Genomic DNA, 10,656 nt, shown 5'->3' on the forward strand with positions numbered 1-10,656 from the left:
AAGACGGAATATCCTCGCTTGGGCTCTTCACGCAAGTCCCGGGGCTCGCACGCGCTCATATTTTCACGCCTTCAGCTCTTCAAATCCTACTTTTTGAAATGCAGATATGGATCCACCAAGATCAAGAAAGTTGAAGCCAGCCGTCGGAGGTCATGCCTTAACATTGCACTCCATTTCTTTGGTACCAGCACAAGAACGAAGACATAAAAGAATTCCGCCATATTTATGCGCCGGATGCTGGACGTATATCAGAGCAGCTGTCCAAACACACATACACACAAAAAGAATGAGAAATGAATAATAGGAGTTTCCAAAAACAAACAAAACTGAATCAAAAGGACGACACAAAAGAAAACAAAAACGCTCGAAAAATTCGGGGCACGAAAATGGGGCGACATATGTTTCGGATGGCCTTTCTTATTTCTTCCGCTGTTTTTGCTTTGCTGGGAGAACCGGTGGCGCCAGCTAGTGCAAAAGAATGGAAAGTATTATTTATTATTGCTGCCGGCTGCATTCCTTCTTTTTCTATTTTCTCGAGCACGGCCAACGCTTTATGATTGAAGGTGGCCCTGCCATATTGAATGTGAGCCGGAATTATTCCTTTTGGACGTCCCACGTGGTCTGTAGTATCCGTTCAGGTTGAAATGTCCGCTTCCGCGTCGTGCTCGCAAGGACAGTGGCCTGCTGTGGCGGGCAATATATTTCGGTGACACGTATTCGCCATATCTCGTGGGGGCATCGTACGTGTAACGCGCTCTCCGTTCCCGCTCTTTATTGGTGATGGTGATGGTGATGTGATAAAGAAAAATAAATGGGGATGTGAGTTTCGACGAAATCCTTATATTGGATACATAGGAACGCTGAAAGGTGCTTTAAATCTATGTATTTTTCCTGGGGTTTCATGAGCACTGTACTCTGATGTATTGAGAGAAAGTGATAAAAAAAATGCACTGCAGTAAACGTTTTGTTCTTTGGTCCGATTTCATTCTATGACTTCGTTCATATATATGCCCAGCAATACTAAAATTCCATAGTCAAGCAGCAACCGCCGCGTGCCGGCTGTGCTGTGTAGGTTTTCCTGGATTTTCCTCAGACGGGGGCTTTCAGACATATGTAAGCACAGTTCCCTTACAAGTCGGCCCAGGACGCACACTCCCCCAGGGCGTCAGTCGTGACGTTGTCCTCCTCTGTGAGGCCGACAACGACGAGCACTTTCACCAGCCCCACCACCACACCACCATCACTAACCACCTCAATTGTGACTTTGTGTCTAAGGTGATTTCCTTCGACGCCGAGACTGGGAGGTGAAGCGCGCTGGAAGACGTTTTATTTTTTTTTTTTTTATTCCGTGTCAGCGCCGCGAAGTAACTGTGGCTATGGGCGACGTACAGATGTGGACAGGTAGAGACTGGACAGCAAGAAGGAGTGGGGGACAGAGGACTATGAAGCTTTTAGGGAAGATGCGGTTAGTGTGTTCGGAATTGGAGGCTCTGTGCAGCAAGGGGAGAGGAAAGATGATGGTGGAACAAGAGAGGGAGTTTTGTGCAGTCCCTCTTGCTCTGAGCTTCGGGTAGTCCCTCAGCACTATACCCGCCACAGAAAACATGATGCGAGCATCATCAGTAGCCATTGGGATTGGCTTTTACCGCGTTAACGGTCAGGACGATTCGCGAAGTTACTCCATCTGATGCACTCCTGTGAGATGCAGCGGGCGCCCCAAACGTTATTCGATAATTATCGCCTCCGTAAAAAGAAAAACGTCTACGTCGGGTCATCCATCTTTTTCCCTACATCTCTGGCTGGCAACGATATCGGCCATTGACGAGAGCATTTCGGTTTGCCACGCAAGAGAAAGGCAGAGCTCGTATAAGGTTCCGGTATAAGAACACAAAAGCGGTGGTAAAGCCGTTGAAAGCAATCGCACATCGGCCAGTTCTCGAGCGGGGACCCTGAATGGCCTCCCATTGAATGGGGGGCCCTTTTATTCGTCGAAGCGATAGCCCGGTCCGAATGTCCCACTTGCTTTGATTTGGTTTCCTGTCGTCATCCTACCCAATGCTTTTCACCGCCTGCAGAAGCGATATCGCACGGAAACACTTGGACGGTTAACACGAGCCTCCTAATCAAGGAGGGGGGGGGGGGGGACGGTGTGTGGGTTGGAGTAGGGGGGGGGGGGAGAGGATTCAGGTCGGCTTTTGGCTCGACTTGTTCGGAAAGAATAGGGGTATGTGCGAATGGGGGGGCTTTGTAAAGGGGATAAGGGGGAAAGTGATAGTTGTTTCGGGCGCATCAGTGGGTGATGAATTATTCGGAAGGGGTTCTTTTTTAGGATGCTATTGTGCAAAAGCGTGGAGGCAATGGATCTTTTGGAAAGTTTTGCTGTTTGATCAGATTCGTCAAGGCTGGACGGAGATAGCGCCATTAATGCGTTTTCCCTTCAAAGTGGTTCACCAACGCCATTCCCGTGTAGCCGTTGCGAAGAGAGAATAACAAAAGGAGAAGAGCGAGAAACCAGAAGGGAAGATGAAGTTAAAGGTACCGAAAAGTGAAAAATAACACCCATATTTTTGCCCACTGTCGTGCACAACATCGTTGTTTGATAAGACACAGAAAGCATTACTTCTCAATTCGGCATATTTTTTTACGTATAAATATTTTGAAGATTGCCGGAACATGGACGGTGCTGGCAGCGAACGGCGAAAAAGAGCAACTTGGGTTTCGGGTCCAGGGCTCCCAGGGATTGGTCAACCCTTCCCACGTGAGAGTTAATTTTGTAGAGAACAAAGTTGACGCACCTTATCTTACAGCTAGACGCCATTTTAAAAATGACGCTCACTTCCATAGCTTTTACGTTAATAAAGCATTCAGCTACTGCGCCACTACGAGCTACGATCCGCCGCGCCATCTGCAAGGCCATCTATGTTATCGCGTTTATTGTTTAGGTCGTGGGTGGTCACGTTGGTCGCGCGAAGCAGAAAGTATAAGTGAATGACATGTTCGTGGCTGTTGTGTCAATTATTCGAGAGACCTACATATGCCTGGTGTAGTTTTGGTGTTGGGGGATGCAAAAATCATCTTCGTTCACCATCGGCGGCGGGCGTTTTCTGCCACAAGATTCAACAGGAGAGTGCGCGAAAACGAATGTGGTTCAAAACACTCGGTTCTTAGATGTAGCAGTCGTGTCGTGTGTGCTGAGCTCATTTTACTGCCGATGACTACGAATATGCCGTAGAAGGCGAATTGCGAAGAAAAAACAAAGCACACTGATGCTCAGTACCCAGTGATTTTGGTTCACCGAGGTGACGAGTTCAACACAACGTCTTAGGTAAGTACAGGCGTCACACATGTATAAATTATAACATAGCGATGACGTATTCCATTTAACTTATGTTATCCTACTTGTCCCGTACTCAACATTGTCAACATCAACAAATCTAATTTTAGGGGCCTTCCAGTGTTGAAGTGGCGCAAGACTGCTTCGTGTGTGTGTGATCCAGGCACTCAAGTTGACATGACAGAAATATCTGAAAGCAGGTATGCAAAGTCCACAGATGGAAGCACTAGATTTGTTACGTGTTGCAGACTTTTTGACATTTTGTGGAGTCTTTGGACAGGTGCAGAACATTAGTATGACGTCAACAATAGGAGAAGAAACCGATTAGTACTACTAGCTTGTTTGAAGGGTACAAGAATACTTCTGTTGAGGTGTAGTTATAACTTTATAACTAAGGAACGCTAATTAATTTTCTAGGGATGCATCCTCTACTCTTGAATGCCCAATGAAACAGCGAACGTTCATTGTCTTTGAAGCCCCATTACTGGAATTGTTCAATGTGTGTCAGAGCTGTAGTGAGCCATGCAAGGTTACCACATCATATTGGTCCTAAATTTGCAGAGTTCCCCTATCTCGGACGCAACTGTCATTCCCTTTATTGCTCTTCCGATCCTACCTTCTCAGAGATTAGTGTGGTTCACCATACACTGCATGGGCACTGCCTTTCTCTACTCATGCTTTCGGTTTCTTGTTCTGTTGAATAAATGTTCCCTTGAGTTTGCAGCCATTACGCTGTCTACTGTGTTTGCCCCTCATCTATATTGATGTGCTATAACGGTATAGCACATCAACATGCCAAGAACCTACCAACAACTACCAAACAACCTTGCCTAGTCCTACTTTTGGATGGAAACTACACGATGTGGTAACATCCACATATATAAAGTTTTAGTCGACGGAGATCTGCTGTTTTTGTACAACCTTCATTGTACATTTCTTTTGTCTCACTCAGCATGCCTGAAGAAATGTTCTCATCTTCATCAAGATGACAGGTCATTGTTTGATCTGCAGCATTATTGTTCCTGTAATCTTTTCACCAACAGAGAACACAAAAGTGAACAAATGGTAAGACAAAACTGTTTATACGTCTCTTGTTTATTTTGTTGCAGGTTTTACAACTCTATCAAGTACGTCAAAACATCAGAGGGCAGGAAGTCCTACTCTGTTTCCTAAATCCCTGGACAATAAAAAAGAAAGATATAGTTTGAGTTGTGACAAAACGTTGCTTCTGCTCTTATATTATAATTCAACCAAATATTACGATGCATTTGGAGTGTACACTGAAGCCAGTTTCAATTTGCAGGGATGTAAAAAGTAGTTTACAAAAGTACATCTCAATTACAGTAACAGAGAACTTATGCAATAAATTATTTAGCCATTTTGGAGTACTATGCACACCAATGGTGCATAGTTAACTTTGAACCCAGATCAAGGGTTAATAGTAATTGAAGTCAGCCCTCAAGTCCTTCTTTACAAATGTTAGTTGGTGACGTGATAATGAATCAGTTACAAGTACTCCGTTTAGCAAAACAGAGTTAATTAAGTGCTAAATCCCAATCTCGGTTCAAATATTAATTGACATTTGGAAACGTGGACTATGAACACAGTTCAGCTGAATGACACTGATGAAAATTATCTTACTTACTCCTCACATATACAATTGAGACATAAGTATAACCTACAAATACATCTATGCCCCCAGGTTACTTAACCCTCCAGGAACAAACTAGTAATTATAATATGCTGTCACAGCAAAGAAAAAGCAATGAGAAAAACTTGCAGCAAGCACGAAATGAAAATATGCTGACATCAACATTTCTACAAGTCTGCGCACTGATGGGAAAGCATCCCTAATTGCATGCATGACGCAGATCGAGATCCAGTGGAGTACTTTCTATTGTATTTTTTTCGGAACACCCCATATCCTGCTTGTGAATGGAAGACAGGTGGTATAACGGAATTTCCTGCAGAAATAAGGGTTTTCCGTCCAGCTTGCCGTTCAAGTAACGCGTAAAGACCACATGGCCCTGCCGTGTATGTTGCCATGCTCTTCGGTTTCTCGGATGTATGTAAAAGACACTTGCACTACTTCGGTGTCAAGGCACAGTATTTCGAAATATTCGTTAGTTCTGACGCAATTGTCTGTCTGCCTTCCACACGCATTCTCTACCTCCGTATCCGTCGGTTTGCGTTTCACACATAAACACCTGCACCAAAAAAAAAAAAAAAAAGACAGCGCTTGTTTCGGCTTACACAAGTGCTTCTCCCTGATACATTGAAATTTCACAAAGCAGTCCATGTTCACGGCACGGTGAGCTACTGCTGAAGACGAATGTGACTCCGACTAATCTCTGGACGAGGAATCTTCTGCTGCGAAGAACACACATTCCACCACGCTAACGCACGAACAACAGTTCTCTTTGAGCGACAGTTCTCGAATGCGGAATTCCAGCGCACTCATGTTCAAGAGGCTCGACAATCTCGACGTAGTAAGTGGTCACAAATGCTTGCACTTGTGTGCACTTGTGCACTTGTGTGCCCATTTTCGTTTTCGCCGGATTAGCGCCCGGAAGTGCGCGTATTACATGCGTCCTCGACAGATGGCGCGGGGTCATGCAATTGTTGACAGACTGCTCAGTTTCCTACTAGGTCCCTGGACATGCAATTATGGAAAATTCGATTACAGAAAAACTACAGCGATTTCAGCGGAGTTCTTTGATATTTGAACTTTTGAAGGTTCAAGCTTTTCGCTGAACATAAAGTTTCGATAGGTTTATATTCACTCTTCGGTCCCTTTAAAACGTCACCGAAAGACTAGCGGCATGGCCGAGGGGATTAAGGCGTCCCTCCCGTTGGTGGTAGCCAAGGTCGTGTTGAAGACTGGGAGGTGACGGGTTCGAATCCTAACCACTGGCTGTGCTTTCTGAGGCTTTCCTTGGGTTTTCGGAAGACTTTCCAGAGGAATGTCGGCACAGTTCACCCTGAAGTCGGCCCAGGATGCACACTAACCCCGTGTACCTCACTCCTTCCTGCTGTTCTCCCTGCATCGGTCCCCATCTGTACGCCACTCATACCCATAGTTAACACGGAATAAAAAAACATCCCTGACAGGGTTGCAGGCGCTTGAACATCAGGATCGGAAGATGAATTAACCTACTCAGCTACTATACTGAAACGTGGCCGACTACGGCAAGCACCATCATCACCACCACCACCGCCACTGAAAAGCTTTCAACGGATTGCCGAAAGATAGAGCCAACTTCGTGGTCTGGGGTTATCCTATCGGATCTGTCCCATTGCGTGGCGTCCGTCCATAACACGGTCACCTCTTCTCCCCCACACACTCAGATGCGACTTGATACGCGTCCTACCACATCGTGCATCTCACTTCCAACACCCTCTCCCCTTCTCCTACTCACGAGAAAACACTCTCTCAGATCGCGTAACAGCCCATTTCCATTCACCATGAGCGTCTCTTCCCATTGGATCAGCAGTCCTTACAGTGATGGTGGTGGCATCGTGCAGTATGAGGCATTTGAGTCAACGTCTAAACATGTGGAGGATGTGGAGCGTCGCACTCTCCATAAATCATGTGAAAAGGGAAAAACACACGGGATGAATCTTGTTGTTGTGTGCATGTTCCTTTGTCATCTCCCTAGGTGTCCTATACGTAGATGCAGGTGGCTTTGTGCTTGCCAGGACATCATTTCTCTACACTCCTTGAAATGCGGAGGATAAAGGAATATTCACACAGCTGTGGTTAATCACTTGTCTACTGGAGTGGAGTGACGCTTATATTGTGCAGTCTGCCTGTCATAACGGCGACAGGTCGCTCAAAAAAAGAAAGAAGACGCTCTACTGGTTGCTGAATGCGCAGCGGAATAGTTATTTGCGTAATGTTATGTAATGTCGCCTAATGTTTGCGACTCGTTAACTCGTTCGGAGCACGTAAGCGCTTGGGTGCCCTGTTCTCGAGCTATCTATTATCTAGCCTACTGCAGAACCATGCACTCTTAAAACGGTCACTTCTAATAGAGACAAAAAATGTATAAATATGCCGAGGCAAAAGGTACTGATTGGAACACGGATGTCCGGAATCGCCTGTCAGTAGATCCGCAGCCCGTACTTCCTTGGTCGCCCTCGGAAATGTTGTTCCAATATTGTATGTAATGAAAGACCATATGCTGCAGGTGTTTGTTACTTAAAATAAATGCTCATGCAACACCTGGATTTCAGATGTGATAAACCACAGGGAGCTGATTCAGACAACCGTGTCCAAGCAGTACACTCTTAAAACGGTCACTTCTCACGTTACCTCTGAGAACTGCAAACTCCTGCTGTAGATGTCACATAATCGATAATGAGCTTAGACGAAACTCACTGGTGGCCAGAGGTTACCCGCAGCGTTATTATCACCCGCAAGAGTTACACGATCAGAATGCGCTCGATCTAACCCGTAAACAAACTGTTACTCGTAAACAGGTAACGCTTATGACTGTTCTTTGTGCACTGTGTCAGCGGAATACTTTTAGGTTGTGCCGCGAGACGAAGTAGTGACACCCTATTTCGTAAACCTCTGTGCACAATCATTACCGCCCACACAGCGCAGAGAAAGAGCAGACTTGATAATTAATTTCAGTGTATTTTCGACATACCTTTGATCTTGACAGCCAAATACCTTCCGGTATTATTGCGACGTTTTGCAATACCGTGTCAGTGCTCGGTTACGCTAGTTAGAGGTTATCCTATAGGGAGTTTTCACCTACGTCACATTGTGACGTGGCAGTGACGTGGCATGCTCGCAAGCTCCTTCTAGTGGTGGTCACTCTTCGTGCTAGCGGCGTTGAAAGATGACAAACAGCGCTATTTTGCAATGCGACAACCATAGTTTTCACAAAGGAAAATGTGAAAACGATAATGACGAAGTGTCTTCGGGATAAAAGAAGGGTACGGACGGGACCGGACTTCAAAACACCATTCAAGGCTTCGTTTTAGAGCAAATGCTAGACAATCTCGGCAGCTGCGCCGAAAAAGTGACCACCACCATGGCTGCCAAGCGAGTGCGTTTGACGTCATGTGAAAACACCTTATACGTTCTACTTTTACAGGTATAAAAACGCATATATATTTTAAGAGCGAAATGTAAAGTGAACGTAAAGCGAAACATTGCAGACGACGTCCCACGTGACCTCTCCTCGGCAGACGTTTCACGTCAGAAGCGTGACTGGCAGGCACTATGGTGGTGGGAAAAAAAACAAAAAACGCTCAAATACGGTTCAAAAGATCGCCAACAGTTCAAATAAGGACGAAATATCGTCTCCTTACACCTATTCTTTTGTCCTTGCGCACTCTTGCTCGCGCGATCCGAAGTTGGACGATCTGCCCACATCAACGTTTAACGCGAACCGCGGTCGTGGACGATGGTGGCGGTAGTGGTGGTGATAGAACTGCATGTCGTTGGCGTGCAACGTCAGAACTATCGCACGGGGATCGTGTGTTCTGCGCCGACTTCACATGGAACGGTGCCGACATTTCTCTTTAAGCGTCTAAGCAAAAAAAAAAAAAAAAAGCAGAAGAAAAAGATCAAGAAAAACACCCTGACAGCACAGCCGGTACCGGAATCGAACCCGGGTCACCTCCCAGTCTCTCTGCGGCTCGGTGTGGAATGCCATGGTCATCATCACAACCCTACAACATTACGTACGCTTCACTAGTCCTAACGGTCGACCTATCACGATAGGGTGACACACAATATTTGTGCCTCTACTCCTCCTCTTTTTTCTTCTTCTTGTCTTTTGATGGCTCTTGCCTTTGTAGTCAGTTTACAGTACCGCAGCAAAACATACGCGAACTGCAGAAACAGAAGCTGTACGAAAAGTGCCCGTGGGGCTATAAAGGCGCCGTTTGCTCGAGAAGTACTCAGTCCGGTCACGCACCGCCTTAAATCCGATGAGAGTAAAGGTATAGCAAAACAGAAGGGAGGGCTCCAGCTTCCCTACCAAGCATTTGAGAAGTAGAAAGAGGAACTTAAAAAAAAAACAAAAAAAAAAGAAAACCTGCGTTCCCTCCGCCCCTTTACTCTAGTGTGATATGCAAGGCTTCCAGGAACTGGGATTTTTATATATATATCTCTCTCTTCTGACTCAAATTCGTCTTTCTAAACGCGAAGAAAGTAAGACCTCTTTCGCTTTCTTACGGATCAGCAGAGGTTGCAAACGTGACCTGTTTTTGGTAAAAGGACACCACTGTTCTTAAAAGTTTGCAGCCCACTCCAAACACTCATCGTATATGTCTTTTACTTCTTTTTATTTTGTTTCTCGTGTGGTGTGGTTTCGCGATAAAGGGTAATGGAAGGGAATTCTGCAAAGACCGAGCAACACGAGAGGACGTATTTTGCTTGAAAGGGGTTTCTCAGACGTAATCAAGCTTATTACGGTACAATTTCATGTGAAATCGGTCGAGGACGCACGATCCTCTAATAAACGTGTCACACTATCATCGGTAGGTGCGTGCAATAAGAGGCTCAATCCAAACGAAAAAAAAAAATCTAGAAGACTTCAAGTGAACGCCTGGTAAGGCATTTGAGGCTGGCATATGTGGCTGGTAAGAATATCAATGAAAAATAGCCTGAAATTTATTTACGCATCTGCTAGGCATCGTATTAGGGCGTGTTGCCAACACCACCTAGATGGAGAAAACCTGCTTACTCGTCGATGTGACGTGACAACTAAGAGTCAGCCAATTAGAATCGTGTTTTCAACGACCATAGCCAATCACGAACGGGCTTTCAACGGTCGTAGCCATGGAGACGAGCCACCGTCAGCCGGATAGGCGTCCACTGTCGTCTGCGAGTAGTGAACATCCCCGCGTACTAAATGGCAAAACAAAATAAAGTTCAAAACGGTCCCATGTTTTTCTCAAGACTAATTTTCTGAATATGTGTTGCACATTTAGGCTAAACGTTCAAATTTGCGAAGTTAATTGCAATCATTTGCAAGTTCTTGAATTCATAAAACGGCGAATCGCAATAGCAGACGAATTCTGACTATATGTGCCCACGTAACGAAGGAGGGAGAGGAGGCATTAAGCAGGGCTTCTGTATCGAGGTGGCGTTGGTGTGTCTCAGCCGAAAATAAACTCAATTCAGGAGCGTGGTGTACGTATTCCTTTTTCCTATCAATATAATGCCGCGTGCGCGGGGTTCTGGCGTATAGGCACGAGTCAAACAGGTAGCGAAACCCCCATAGGGCCCTGTGTATTCAGAAAGACGCCATGATAAAGACTGCCAGCGCCATCTGTCCAGTGTGCGGACTACTGTACGA

This window comes from Ornithodoros turicata, chromosome 3, assembly GCF_037126465.1.
Source record: "Ornithodoros turicata isolate Travis chromosome 3, ASM3712646v1, whole genome shotgun sequence".
NCBI lineage: Eukaryota > Metazoa > Arthropoda > Arachnida > Ixodida > Argasidae > Ornithodoros > Ornithodoros turicata.